Source organism: Hyla sarda, chromosome 7 (genome assembly GCF_029499605.1).
Source record: "Hyla sarda isolate aHylSar1 chromosome 7, aHylSar1.hap1, whole genome shotgun sequence".
Taxonomy (NCBI): Eukaryota; Metazoa; Chordata; class Amphibia; order Anura; family Hylidae; genus Hyla; species Hyla sarda.
Genome location: NC_079195.1, coordinates 207,765,471 through 207,780,458, shown reverse-complemented (window position 1 = coordinate 207,780,458; position 14,988 = coordinate 207,765,471). Strand labels below are relative to the sequence as shown.

General features: G+C 36.5%; 1 long non-coding RNA gene across 1 annotated transcript in view; it reads right to left on the bottom strand.

The window, feature by feature from the left end:
* Positions 1–9,425: 9,425 nt before the first annotated feature.
* Positions 9,426–14,988, bottom strand: part of LOC130282170 (uncharacterized) — a 32,347-nt gene continuing 26,784 nt past the window's right edge. Inside the window, exons 2-3 of the long non-coding RNA XR_008846264.1 lie at positions 12,054–12,154; positions 9,426–9,460 (exon numbers count right to left, since the gene is read on the bottom strand). This is a non-coding gene — a long non-coding RNA (uncharacterized LOC130282170). The remainder of the gene's footprint in view (positions 9,461–12,053; positions 12,155–14,988) is intronic.

Below are 14,988 nucleotides of genomic sequence, written 5' to 3'. Positions count from 1 at the left end.
AAAACATCTTATCCCCTATCGAAAGGATAGGGGATAAGATGTCTGATGACGGGGTGCCCGCCACTGGGACCCACGCGCAATCTCCCTGCAGCAGCCCGCATTCTATGCGTAGCTGCGTCTGCAGTTTCGGAAACCACCGGGCTTCCGAGAAGAGGACGTGACGTCACGCCACGCCCCCTCCATTCATGTCTATGGGAGGGAGCGTTGCGGCCATTACGCCCCCTCCCACAAAAATGAATGGAGAGGGTGTGGCATGACATAACATCCCCATCTCTTAGCCCCTATCCTTTCGATAGGGGATAAGATGTTTTTGCTCGGAATACCCCTTTAATGTGCACTGTCTAATGCTGTACATCTCCTGTGGTGGTGCTATAGAGAAAGTAACCACATACGCTGGACACTGGACACTCTGTAATCAGCTCATCAATGGTTTATCCTTCTTACCAAAACAAATTGCCCAAAGTGGACCATTCCTTTAAATTATATTGGACCGTGGACAATCTAATTTAAAAATAGATAAATAAATATAGTTTGAACAGTACAACAGGCTGACCATAGATTTAGAGCATCAAGCTAAAGCACGGCCCAATCCTATTTTGTTCACACAGGCTCATGTATAGAAATAAGAAATGTACAGTAAAAAAGACCCTTCAGAAAGCCAAACAATTGACCCTTTAGATTCTTCTTAGATACAAGTGCAAACCTCCATAAAAGGAAAAAATAAAGATTGTAATGCATTGTAACTGAAGAAACAGTGTACTCAAGGAGGAGCGTCAAACTCATAGTAACAAGACCCCGCTGTGTGCCACTACTTCAGAAAATACTGGGGGAATAAAGGGTTAACGGATGAGAGGTCAACAAGACCCGACTTGAGAGAAGAACAATGTGCGCAATGACACAACTCAATCACAGGCAGAGACGAAAGAGAGATTTTTTTTTTCATTTACTGCTCAGAGATACTTATTGTGAAGAGAGCGACGCTGGAATCTCTGCTGCTTCTTCATGTGCGCGGCCTTAAATGAAATATCAAATGCCCATTGATCTGTTAAAGCAGCAATCCATACACCGCGCCACTGTCTCCATGGATGAGATGATCGCTCTCTGCCTACACACCATACGGGTGATACAGTGTTTACATTGAGTCATGGAAGAAATATCATTAGATTTCAGGAAATCGGAGAAAATTTGCTGGCAACATTTCCAAATATGGATCTGCATATCCCTCCAATGGTTGAATTTGGGATTTTCATTAAAGGGGTAGGGATAGGGGGTAAGATCTCTGATAGGGCTGGGGGGGGGGGGGGGGTCCCGCAGCCGCCATGCCCACTATCATATACTTGCATTGGAGGGTGTGGTGTTATGTCACGAGGGGCGTGGCCGTGACATCACGACCCCCACCGCCCACTCCAATCGTTCAGAAAAAATGTCTTCTTTATTTCTTCTTCATTTCATTATTGAATAATAAAAAAAACATATTATATGTTTGTATGAACATTATAATGAACTAAGCAAAATAAATAAAAAGGCCTTTAGTTTTTAATTGTCTCAATGTTTAAAAAGATTTTTATATTATCATTTTTTTAACTTATATAAATTGACAAAATCAGACAAAAAAACAAGCCCCCCCCCCCCCAAAATAATGCACAAATTGTGTTTACAAATAAACAAATTTCCTCCCCCTGCCTAAGAGTCCTGGGTTTAGGTCCCCCAGGTGTCGGTCCATGGTGGGGCTGAAAGATTTAACCAATCAGAATGAAGATTTCACTAGTAAAACTCCTGTATTACTGAAGTGCATGCACTGACTGGCTGTCTGGTAGCGCCCCCTACAGTACAGGGAGGTATTACATGTTCTGTACTACTCTTTACCGCTATTGCTGAAGTGCATGCACTGACTGGTGTCTGGTAGCGCCCCCTACAGTACAGAGAGGTATTACATGTTCTGTACTACTCATTACCTGTACCAGGGTTAGCTGTTCCTTTGGTCACCAGGTAAGGGCGGCTCCATTTTACTTTTTTAGGACATTGTGTGTACTGTACAGGACCCTGAAGAAGCTCCTGTCCTCTACATACATAGTGATTACAGCTTCCGGCAGATCTTTCTTACTTTTATATGTAAGGACTTGCTTTATCTCTATTTGTTATCTACTTATATTTTTTTGATCCTCACTTTTTCCTATTTTTGGATGACATTTTGGGGGCTTCAGAACCAATTACCAGGTCCCTATAAAGTTATGGTCTCAACATACAATGGTCGTCCTGGAACCGAATAATATTGTAACTTGAGGGACCATTGTACTTTCCTATAAAAGACATATAGAACTAAAATAAATTATTGAAATAAATGCTATTAGAATATCTATATACAGGTTATCTAGAGGAACAGTTCCAACCTGGTTTGCTCTATAGTAAGTTTATATATTGTGTAGGACACAGTAACACCATCGTCCTACAATGATCTGCAGCGCACGCTAAAACCTCTACCTTACAAGAAATAGTTTTTGCAAAAAAAGGCACCAGGGACGCAGCGCCCCCTTGTGTTAGATCGTAGCATTAACTTATTATTAATCCCTCTCAAGCCTCACAGGTTCTGTCAGATCTGTAACACTGAGAAAACAAACTCTGACCGGAGTGAGAATGTGCGTGTTTATGTACACTGGCACATATTAAACCGAAAAGAAGGGTTTTTAAGTTACGTGTCAGCCGAAGCCTGGTTGGGAGTTTTCATTTTGCATTTACTGCTATGTCAAGTTTAAGTGGAGATGCAGAAATATTTTCTGAAATAAAATCCCTGATGCACAACCGCATTACAGCGCCGTACCGGTTGCAAGTAGTACTGAGCAGAAACATGGCAGGAATTGTAGATTGTAAGCCCTTGTGGGCAGGGCCCTTTCTATATCAGTCATTTACTCTGTGTCAAGTTCATGCTCTGTGTTATTATTATATTTATATATTAACCTTTATCATATGCACAGCACCCTGAAACCAATGGCACAATTGAAATAAATAAAAAAATAATAATAAAAATAAATAATAACAACAACAATAATAATTATTATTATTATTATTATTAATATTATATTATTATTGTTATTGGTATATTATTATTATGAATAATAATAATATATACATATATATATATATATATATATATATATATATTTTTTTTTTTACAATAATATCTTATTTTTACCTACCATCAAGTGACCCCACGTGTTCTATCTGATGCCTAACAGGTGCTGGTTCCCCCAGTTCATGTCAATATATAAGGATTCAAGCGAAAATCTATGTAAAACCTAATCTACAAACCACCAGCACAACTGCAGTGTTTCCCAACCAGTGTGCCTCCAGCTGTTGCAAAAGGACAACGAGTTGTCATTTTGCAACAGTTGGATGCACACTGGTTGGGAAACACTGGTCACTAGCTGTAAATCACTAGTCTTCTAGCTTTTGCTGCCTTAGACACTCGGACTGAATACATCCCATTAGAGTGATTCTACAAGCTCTATATGCACATTTTGTTCAACAACCAAATAATGGGCAAGCAATATATCAGATTGCTCATGTGTAATGCCGCTCCCTGATGAAGCGTGAGTGAGATATCCGTTGGGACTAGTTTGGTTGATATTTTTTTTGCTGTCCCATAACTGTGGTATAACCTATATTTCCTTGCATTTGAGCATTATACGACCACTACTCCAAGACTGTAAGCTCCGGCGAGCAGGGTCCTCACTTCTCTTTCTTAATTTTTTTTATTTTTTATTATGTGAGTAATATTGAAAAGCGCTGTGTAATTTGTTGGCACTATATAAATTATTTTTTCTTTACTTCTTACAGTAGGTATTACTCGTGAACAGGATCCTTACTTCTCTCTAATTTTTTGTTATATATATTTAGTGTGTAATATTGTAAAGTGATGTGTAATTTGTTGGCACTATATAAATGAATATGATTTTTTTTTTGTTTTTTAGTATTATTTTCATGTTTACTCACCATTTAGGTGTTACTTGTTAACATGGTCCTTACTTCTCATTTATTTGTTTATTTTTAATATTTAGTGTGCAATATTGTAAAGTGATGTGCAATTTGTTGGCACTACATACATTATTAATATTATTATCAACATTTTATTTTCTTACTATCTAGGTGTTTCTTGCGAGCAGGGTCCCTACTTCTCTCTTTTTTAAAAATATTTAGTGTGTAAAATTGTAAAGTCATATGTAATTTGTTGATACTATATACAAGTACTTTCTTTTTTAAATATGGTTTTATTATGATATATGTAATACATTTTCTGATATCAATTAGGTAATGTGTCTCCAGTGCTATTTTTGCAGGGTTGCAGATTTTGTAGAAGATTTACCCCCATACACAGAATTAAATTTTTTCTTTCTCCAGGCCACAGCATGGAAGCAGCAGCTACATCAAAAGTATTTATCAATTTTTCTTTGAATTACTGTAGTGCTGCCCCTCTCAACACAGACCCATGGGTGCTTAAAGGGGTACTCTGGTGGAAATGTTTATTTTTTTTAAATCAACTGGTGCCAGAAAGTTAAACAGATTTGTAAATTACTTCTATTCTAAAATCTTAATCCTTCCAGTAGTTATCAGCTGCTGTATTCTCCAGAGGAAGTTCTTTTCTTTTTGTATTTCTTTTCTGTCTGACCACAGTGCTCTCTGCTGACACCTCTGTCCATGTCAGGAACTGTCCAGAGAAGGAGCAAATCCCCATAGCAAACATCTCCTGCTCTGGACAGTTCTTGACATGGACAGAGGTGTCAGCAGAGAGCACTGTGGTCAGACTGAAAAGAAATTAAAAAAGAAAAGAACTCTGGAGCATACAGCAGCTGGTAATTACTGGAAGGATTAGGATTTTTAAATAGAAGTAATTTACAAATCTGTTTTACTTTCCAGCACCTGTTGATTTAGAAATAGAAAGAAAAAATGTTTTCCACCGGAGTACCCCTTATAGCACTAGTATGGATGGGCAAAGAAATGATTGGAAAAGTTATAAAACATTGTATTGTGTCTTCAATTATGAGGTACCATATGGAAATTCACCAGGGTATTCACCCTATAAGTGCACCTATATGCAGATTTATGCAGGGCTGCCATCAGAAATTTTAGGGTCCCTTACCCAGCTTGTAGTCTGAGCCCCCCCCCCCCCCCCTCACCACCACTCCCCTCCCCTCACTGTGGCACACTCTAGATTTTATCTTAGTATCGTTCTTAGAAACATAAAATGATATCACCACTCCATATTAATTCTGCAGTGACTAAATAATACCACCATACTGTAAGGAAATAAAAGCCATTATACATAGACCAGTATCACTAATAACACCACAATACAAGGGACATATAATTCCGCCACACCATGACCACTACCATTACCACTGACTAACACTGCTATAATGTTATTGAATAAAAAACACTATACAAAAGATCAATAACCCCTATATAGGAGTAGATTTGAGCTGTACACAGGTGCTGCAGACCATATAAGTCATTATAGTTACATACTCACGGGGGCGTCTTTTCTTATCACAGTTGGTCACTTTTCTCTTTCTTCTCTATCTGTCCTGGGTTTCTCCCGATCACAACTGGTCTCCATCGATTCTGCCAGACAAACATTTTAGGCTTCTCGCTACAGCAAAGTCCTCACCTCTATTCAAACCCCCTATATGTATTACACTGCCCCATATAGTAGTCCCTTCAGTGCCCCTGCATAGTATTAAGCCCCAACATTGTCCTCATACATTATAATGCCCCATACATTGCCCCCATATATAGTAATGTCCCTCACATGGCCCCCATATATAGTAATGTCCCTCACATGGCCCCCATAAATAATAATGCCCCTCACATTTCCCACATATAGTATATAGTAATGTCCCCTCACATTGCCCCATATATAGTTATGTCCCCTCACATTGCCCCCATATATAGTTATGTCCCCTCACATTGTCCCATCTATAGTTATGTCCCCTCACATTGCCCCCATATATAGTAATGCCCCTAACACATCTCCATGGGGCAAAAAAAAACAACAACAAAAAAACACCACTCATCTCTGCCTCGTTTCCCCGCAGCTCCTGTCACTCCTCTTCCCTCTCTGCTTCCTGTGCTGACATTCTCCGCAGAGCCGCTGCCGCACAGGAAGCCCGGGCTGGAATGACAGGACGGAGCCGCAGGCTCCTTCCTGTCATGTCAGCCGCCGCAGCCGAGCGTACGCTCAACACTGTGTGCGTCTTAAAGGCGCACTCACTGTTCAAAGCTGCGGTCACTCGGGGATTCGGGACAGGTGTCCCGGATCCGCGAGTGCCCCCTCCGCCCTTCACCTGCAGGCCAAGTTTCAGGGGGTACGATGGGGCCCGCAAATGAAGCGTCCGGTTATGCACATGCAGGGACCGTGCCAGCACCAGTCCCAGCATGTTGCAGCCCCAGGCCCCTCTGGGTGCCCAGGCCCCTGACTGGGATACCGGCTGTACCCCCCTGATGGCGGCCCTACATATATGGGCCAGGGTGATGACTACTGGGAAGGCCTTATTTGCACCAGATGGTAAAATGTATTATATTATGTTTATATTGTGTTTTTGCTTCTTTGTTTCCATATGTAAAGTTATCCAGCATGCAGCATCATATGCATTCACCATATGCAGTATGTATGGATGAAAACTGTTATACATGAAGGTAAATGGAGGCTGAAAATGGTATTGGTGTATATGGATACAATATAAACCTGCAGACAGGTACTATTTTTTAGCTGCTATTTTCTCTGGTTTTATGCAGTACCTATTAAAGAACTTCAAAGAAACAAATAAGGAAACATTGTGCATAAACATATATAATCATGTGGGCATAAGAACTTTGCTTGTTTAATCCGGTGGCAGACAAACAAGTGATCAGGATGAGCGTGGACTATTCACAAAAGATATGACAATACACTAAGTAACTGTTTCCCCAACCAGTGTGCCTCCAGCTGTTGCAAAACTACAACTCCCAGCATGCCCGGACAGCCGTTGGCTGTCCGGGCATGCTGGGAGTTGTAGTTTTGCAACAGCTGGAGGAACACTAGTTGGGAAACACTGCACCAAATAAATAAAAAGAAATTAAAGCGGGTGTTCTTCTTTTTCTTCCAGAAACAGTGCCATTCTTGCCCACAGGCTACAGCTGGTATTGCAGCTAATCCCCATTCAAGCGGACGCTGTAATGCCAAACACAACCCGCCCAACCTGCTGCGGGTTAATGACCATGGATTTTTACCACCCTAGTTCAAGTGACAGAAAATAAAACCAATGTTTGCACTTAGGATATGAACTTATCGAACAAGATCTTGACCCTCATAACTATTCAAGTCAATGAAGGTAATAGCTTGGGGGGGTGGGGAAGGAATCCCTCTAATTGTCTCTTGTGTCACACGAGTGATGAGGGTTCTAAGCTATCAAATTCTATTTAGAATTTCATAGTAAATCAGAATAGAAAAAAAAATCTGAAATGAAAATACAGATGTAGCAGATCTGAGTTTGTCCAATCACGATAGACAAAAAAATAAATAAATAAATTAAAAAATTAAAAAAATTATATATATATATGTATATATATAGCTCAAAAAATAAAGGGAACACTAAGATAACACACCCTAGATCTGAATGAATGAAGTAATCGTATGAAATACTTTCGTCTTTACATAGTTGAATGCGCTGACAACAAAATCACACAAAAATTATCAATGGAAATCAAATTTATCAACCCACGAAGGACTGGATATGGAGTCACACTCAAAATCAAAGTGGAAAACCTCACTACAGGCTGATCCAACTTTGATGTAATGTCCTGAAAACAAGTCAAAATGAGGTTCAGTAGTGTGTGTGGCCTCCACGTGCCCGTATGACCTCCTTACAACACCTGGGCATGCTCCTGAGGAGGTGGCGGATGGTCTCCTGAGAGATGTCCTCCCAGACCTGGACTAAAGTATCCGCCAACTCCTCGACAGTCTGTGGTGCAACGTGATGTCAGTGGATGGAGCGAGACATGATGTCCCAGATGTGCTCAATCGGATTCAGGTCATGTTGGAGGATGTTGCAGGCAGCAGAACGTTCTCCACAGCGTCTCCAGAATCTGTCACACCTGTCACATGTGCTCAGTGTGAACCTGCTTTCATCTGTGAAGAGCACAGGGCACCAGTGGCGTATTTGCCAGTCTTGGTGTTCTCTGGCAAATGCCAAATGTCCAATGTTGGGCTGTAAGCACAACCACATCCTGTGGATGTCGGGCCCTCATACCACCCTCATGGAGTCTGTTTCTGACCGTTTGAGTTGACACATGCACATTTGTGGCCTGCTGGAGGTCATTTTGAAGGGCTCTGGCAGTGCTCCTCCTTGCACAAAGGTCGGAGGTAGCGGTCCTGCTGCTGGGTTGTTGCCCTTTTATGGCCTTCTCCATGTCTCTTGATGTACTGGCCTGTCTCCTGGTAGTGCCTCCATGCTCTGGACAATACGTTGACAGACACAGCAAACCTTCTTGCCACAGCTCGCATTGATGTGCCGTCCTGGATGAGCTGCACTACCTGAGCCACTTGTGTGGGTTTTAGACTCTGTCTCATGCTACCACTAGAGTGAAAGCACCGCCAGCATTCAAGAGTGACCAAAACATCAGCCAGGAAGCATAGGAACTGAGAATTGGTCTGTGGTCACCACCTGCAGAACCACTCCTTTATTGGGGGTGTCTTGCTAATTGCCTATAATTTCCACCTGTTGTCTGTTCCATTTTCACAACAGCATGTGAAATTAATTGTCAATCAGTGTTGCTTCCTGAGTGGACAGTGCGATTTCACAGAAGTGTCATTGACTTGGAGTTATTTTGTGTTGTTGAAATGTTCCCTTTATTTTATTGAGCAATGTGTATATATATATATATATATATATATATATATATATATATATATCTCAAAACTGACACAAACTATCAGTTGGTTAAAATAAAATAAAAACTGGAATCTTATCTTTCCCCTTGCACAAGTTTTGATACATGGTTTAATGCAGCTTTTAGGTTTGGTTCACTCACAATATTTTGCGCTGTATTTTTAACCAGAAGTGAAACCGATGAAGAAAAAACTGCAAATGTTTCGATAAAAAATACTGAGCAAATACTATGTGTGAGCCCAGCCCTACACAGTCCGCCCTGGGAACACTCATTTGTTTTTCAGAAGAAATGTGGAAATTTGATACTTCACATTATGTGTCGATAAATTACTCAAGTTTTGTTGAGTTTAAGAATGGGTCTATCATACAGTAGTTTATATAAAAAAAATAAAAAAAAATATATATATATATATATATATAAAAAATAATATATAAATATCTAAAAAGTAAATATATACTATATAAATATATAACAAATGCAAAAAACAAAGGAACCTTTAAAAACTCGATTTTATTAATTCTTCTTAAAATTCTTCACCCTAGGTGTAATATAAAAGTCAATATTTTACATATATAAATATATATAAAAACATAAAAAAATATATATATAATATAAATAAATTCAAATGTAATCTAATATATATACACACAAATAAATATTTTATATAAATACATCTATATCTATCTATATACAGAACAAAGTCAGTGGACCTAATAGCTTCTTAAACTTAACAAAAACATATATATATATATATATATATACATATATATATATATATATATATATATATATACACACACACACACACATGTGTGTGTCGGTTTATTTGATTTTTAAACCTTGGAAATCCTTTATCTGCATAAGAGAGAAATCCTCATAAATAGCTGCATTGCTGGCATATTTGAAGTTTTATTATTCCATATTTTATTTCCCATCTATCCATACAGTAAAGCAATATTTAGTATGTACACAGTCATTAAGTCATTTAAACATTTCCATTTTAATCAATACATTTCACTTGGACATGTTCAATTTAATTTTAGCATCAGATTTTTTTTTCTTGGGTGGGGGGGGGGGGGGCATGGTAAAAAAAAACAAAAAACAAACAGCATATATAATGTAATCCTTCTTGATAGTGTTAGTATTAGTATTGTAATTATTAATTTACCAGCAGTTAATAAGTGGATAATAGTAGTTAGTAGTTAATCAATTTCCCCCCCAAAAAAATATTTAACATTTTTCCAATGAATGTTTTAAAATGGTATAACTTGATGGTGATGCATTTGGATTCACTATATAAATACATATAACACAAACATATATTATATAGTGAATCCAGAAGGTTTCATGGATATTTATCTATCTATCTATCTATCTATCTATCTCATATCTATCTATCTATCTATCTATATATCTCTCTCATATCTATCTATCTCTCTCATATCTATCTATCTCATATCTATCTATTTATCTATCTCATATCTATCTATCTATCTCATATCTATCTATCTATCTATCTATCTCATATCTATCTATCTATCTCATATCAATCTATCTATCTCATATCAATCTATCTATCTATCTCATATCTATCTATCTCATATCTATCTATCTCATATCTATCTATCTCATATCTATCTGTCTCATATCTATCTGTCTCATATCTATCTATCTCATATCTATCTATCTCATATCTATCTATCTATCTATCTATCTCATATCTATCTATCTATCTATCTCATATCTATCTATCTATCTATCTCAAATCTATCTATCTCATATCTATCTATCCATCTATCTCATATCTATCTATCCATTTATCTATCTGTCTCATATCTATCTGTCTCATATCTATCTGTCTCATATCTATCTATCTCATATCTATCTATCTCATATCTATCTATCTCATATCTATCTATCCATCTATCTCATATCTATCTATCTATTTATCTATCTGTCTCATATCTATCTGTCTCATATCTATCTGTCTCATATCTATCTGTCTCATATCTATCTGTCTCATATCTATCTGTCTCATATCTATCTATCTCATATCTATCTATCTATCTCATATCTATCTATCTATCTCATATCTATCTATCTATCTCATATCTATCTATCTATCTATCTATCTATCTATCTCATATCTATCTATCTATCTATCTCATATCTATCTAGCTCATAACTATCTATCTATCTCATATCTATCTATCTATCCATCTATCTATCTATTTCTATTCTCATTCTTCATTATTGTCATTATAATAATAATAATATAACAATAACAACAATAATAATAATAATGTTACTGTCATTATTATTATTCTTTAATTATAAGGCAAATGAATAGATTTGCACATTTGTCTGTGTAGGATCCTCACAGAAAAAAAAAATGTTATGCGAACCCAGTTTAAAGCCCATGTGCATTTATTTACAATCAATAATAATAATAATAATAATATTATCATTATGATCATGATAATTATGATATTATTATTATTAGTGTTATTATTGTTGTTGATGATAATAATAATAACAACAACAACAACAACAACATTAATTTTATAATACTCATCATGATTCATGATGAGTATTATGATATTAATATTATTATTGTTATTAATATTATTATCAACAACAACAACAATAACACTAATAATAATAATATCATAATAATCATCATGAATCATGATGAGTATTATAAAATTAATATTATTATTGTTGTTGTTATTATTATCGACAACAACAATAATAATATCATAATAATCTTCATCATCATAATGATAATAATAATATCCATAAGAATTTGTTAAAAATAATAACAATTTTTATTTTATTTATTTATTTAAATTTTTAAATTTTTTTAGTTTTATTTGTGACCATCTTAGTATTTGTATAAGCATAAAAATAAAAAATAAAGCACACGATCGATATAAACATATTCTTTTAAGGCAGTGTTTTCCTAAACGGCGTGCCTCCGGCTGTTGCAAAACTACAGCTCCCAGCATGCCCGGACAGCCAACGGCTGTCCGGGCACGCTGGGAGCTGTAGTTTTGCAACAGCAGGAGGCACGCCGTTTAGGAAAACACTGCAATTAGGAAATCAATTCCTTGTCTCATGACATCACTTACCATTATCATTTGTACCAATATTATTATGATTAGGAGGCTATAGCGATTTATATCCTTCTCGTTGCCTGCGCGTTATCCTTACTTGTTTTATCTGGGTTAATCTAAGTAAGAAAAAAAAAAAAAAAAAAACGCTTTACAAGAGTAAATGTTTGGTCCCTGGTCCCCAAAGGGACAGCTTTCTAAAATGTGCCCGCATGAAAAACTCTGGTGGTGGTTAGTGCCCCGGCGGTTTTCATTCCAACGTGCACCCTTGTAATTATACAACCTCTCGTGACCCTTCCTTTATGTGTCTTTTATCTTGGCCCCTGCGTCTATTTCCATTCACAGACAAGGCTGAGCCTGTAGAAGGTGCAGAGGGTCCCTCCATCTGCCACTTTCTCTGTGCTCCCACTCAGTGCATGAAATAAGGGTCAGCTTGCTGGATCACACACCACGGCCCAGCATAAATGGGAGCCAGAGGCTTTGATGCCTATGTTTGGACATAAGCAATTATCTTTAATTATTGTTTGTCTTTTCAGTTTGCCCAACTTAGAGGGTCTTAAAAAGTAAAGAGGGCTCCGTGGAGTGAATAACACTCGTCTGCGAGAGACTACCCCCCCCCCCCCCCCCCCCAATCCCGTAATCAGTTTTTTTTTTTCTCTCTCCCATATTGAGGGGGGGGGGGGGCGGTAGTCTTAACAAATGTTTAAGGCACAATATGGAGTTTTTTTTTTTTTTCTCGAAGACAATTTCTATAGATGTAAGAACATTTGTACGAATAAAGCGCAGAAGGGGATACAATGCTGGAAAGGAGGAGAAAAAAATAAAAAAAAGGAAGACGCCGAAACTTAATGTCTAATAGGAAGGTAAAATTATTTTCATCTGGGAAGGAAGTGGGAAGCCTCGTTTCGTCCTCTCCCAAGATCTCATAAATAAAACATTAGCTAGCACTTCAAGGTTGTTCTGCAAAAAAAAGAAAAAAATCTGTCATGTAGCTGCCTGAGATGGAGAAAACTGATGAATTTAAAGAGATTTTTTTTAATAGCTCCCAATCGTATTCCTAAAAGCTCTTACAGTAAAAGGGTCTCTGTTATGCAAAACAAATGTATTTTTCTTTTAAAATATTTTTTTGTAATTTTTATTACTTTTTTTAAGGCTTCTTATATGATAAAAAAAAAGTATTTATAATAAATACATAAGTGTATATATATATATATATATATATATATATATATATATACATACACACACACACAATATATAATATAATATAAAATATAATAAACATAAAAAACATATATATATATATATATATATATATATATATATATATATATATAATATACAACACTACCATATATAACATATAACACTGACTCACACACACACGTATAATTTTCATAACAATATAAATAAAAAAAACAACTGGGCATTTAATTTTATATTCAGTTAATTGTTTTATTTATTTATTTGTTTATTTCTTTATTTACTTTACTTTCATTTTAGAGGATTGCTCTATTATGTTGTCTACATTACACTTAGTTTACACGTTGGCTATTTTAACAGAACGTAATTGTAACAGGCTATGCATGCTATGGTGTTTTCTTATTGCAACCTTTTTTTTAGTATGAATAAGGGTCACAACACCCGAAACGTGCAACAGCCGAAACTATGTTCACATCACCTATGTGTTGGAATTTTCAACAATAAATCTCGACGTTTTACTGCACTACCTTCTGTTCTGGAAAATTATCCTTTCTAATTTTTGTTTATTACTATTGTTCTTGCTATTATTATTATTTTTGCTTTTATTTCTTTAACAATTGAGGCAAACTGAACAGACAACTGTTGCAAAACATTTTTGACAAGGCGTGTAAAGACTAACACAAGAGTGCAGCCAGTGTAGCGGATACATTTTTATATGTATTATAATCAACTTTATGATGTCTATATGGGTTTTGATGTAATTTTTGGTAATATCTACGGTTCTCACTCTATGTCTAAATGGGACCTAGCAAATTATTGCCATTCAGGGCATTATTTCTCCTGTATGATCTTGTAGTCCTCATGGAGTGGTAAGCGCCACAAGAACTTTATGGCAGCTGCTTATCTATTCTGCTTTATTGAAATAACACACATTTTTAGCCTACAAGGACTATTGATGTCAGCCAAATGATCATTCAGCTGTCAGCCATTTTTGGGCTCTACAAATTCCAGAAAATTTGACCATGGGCAAATATAAGCTCTTATACCAACCAGAAATGATCAAAGGGAGCTTGGCACAGAAAAATAATACAGACTCTGGCAAACAACCATTACACTTAGTGGATAGTAACACAGGCTTTTTACTTCATCATAAATGCACAAGTCACAGATATGACCTAAAACAATATTTAATAGCTGAACATTCTGGCTTCATGTAACCGGCCTATAACAAGTAAAAAAGGTTTAGTTAGTGCTATATATTGTTTAAGATAAAAGAAAGGAATAAAAGTAGAATCACTCAATGCAAAAATTATGGAATCATCATGTAATTTGCGTTTCTTAAACAAATGAAGTCTAAAAATAAAAATAGTTCTGTCGTTAAAATGGAAAGTGCTCATAGATCTTACTAATCTGTGGGACTTGGATAATAATAAAAAATGCCACTACTAAGAGAGCTATCAAGGGAAAGGATTATAAAGCTCACTTCAAATGGAAATCTAATAGGGAGTGTGGCAAAAGATGTTGGTTGTTCCCAGTCAGCTGTGTGCAAAATAAAGAACATACTAGTCGACCAAGGAAGATGTTGAAGCATTATGATAGAAAGTTAAAAGCAATATAACTGGAAGATAGAAAGTGTTTGGATAAAAGAGGCAATGTTTGTGACTAGAGATGAGCAAACTTTTGAAAAATTCGATACTGCCGATTCAAATTTATTTGCGGTGTATCTGTATTAAAAACGGCTATTTCTGGC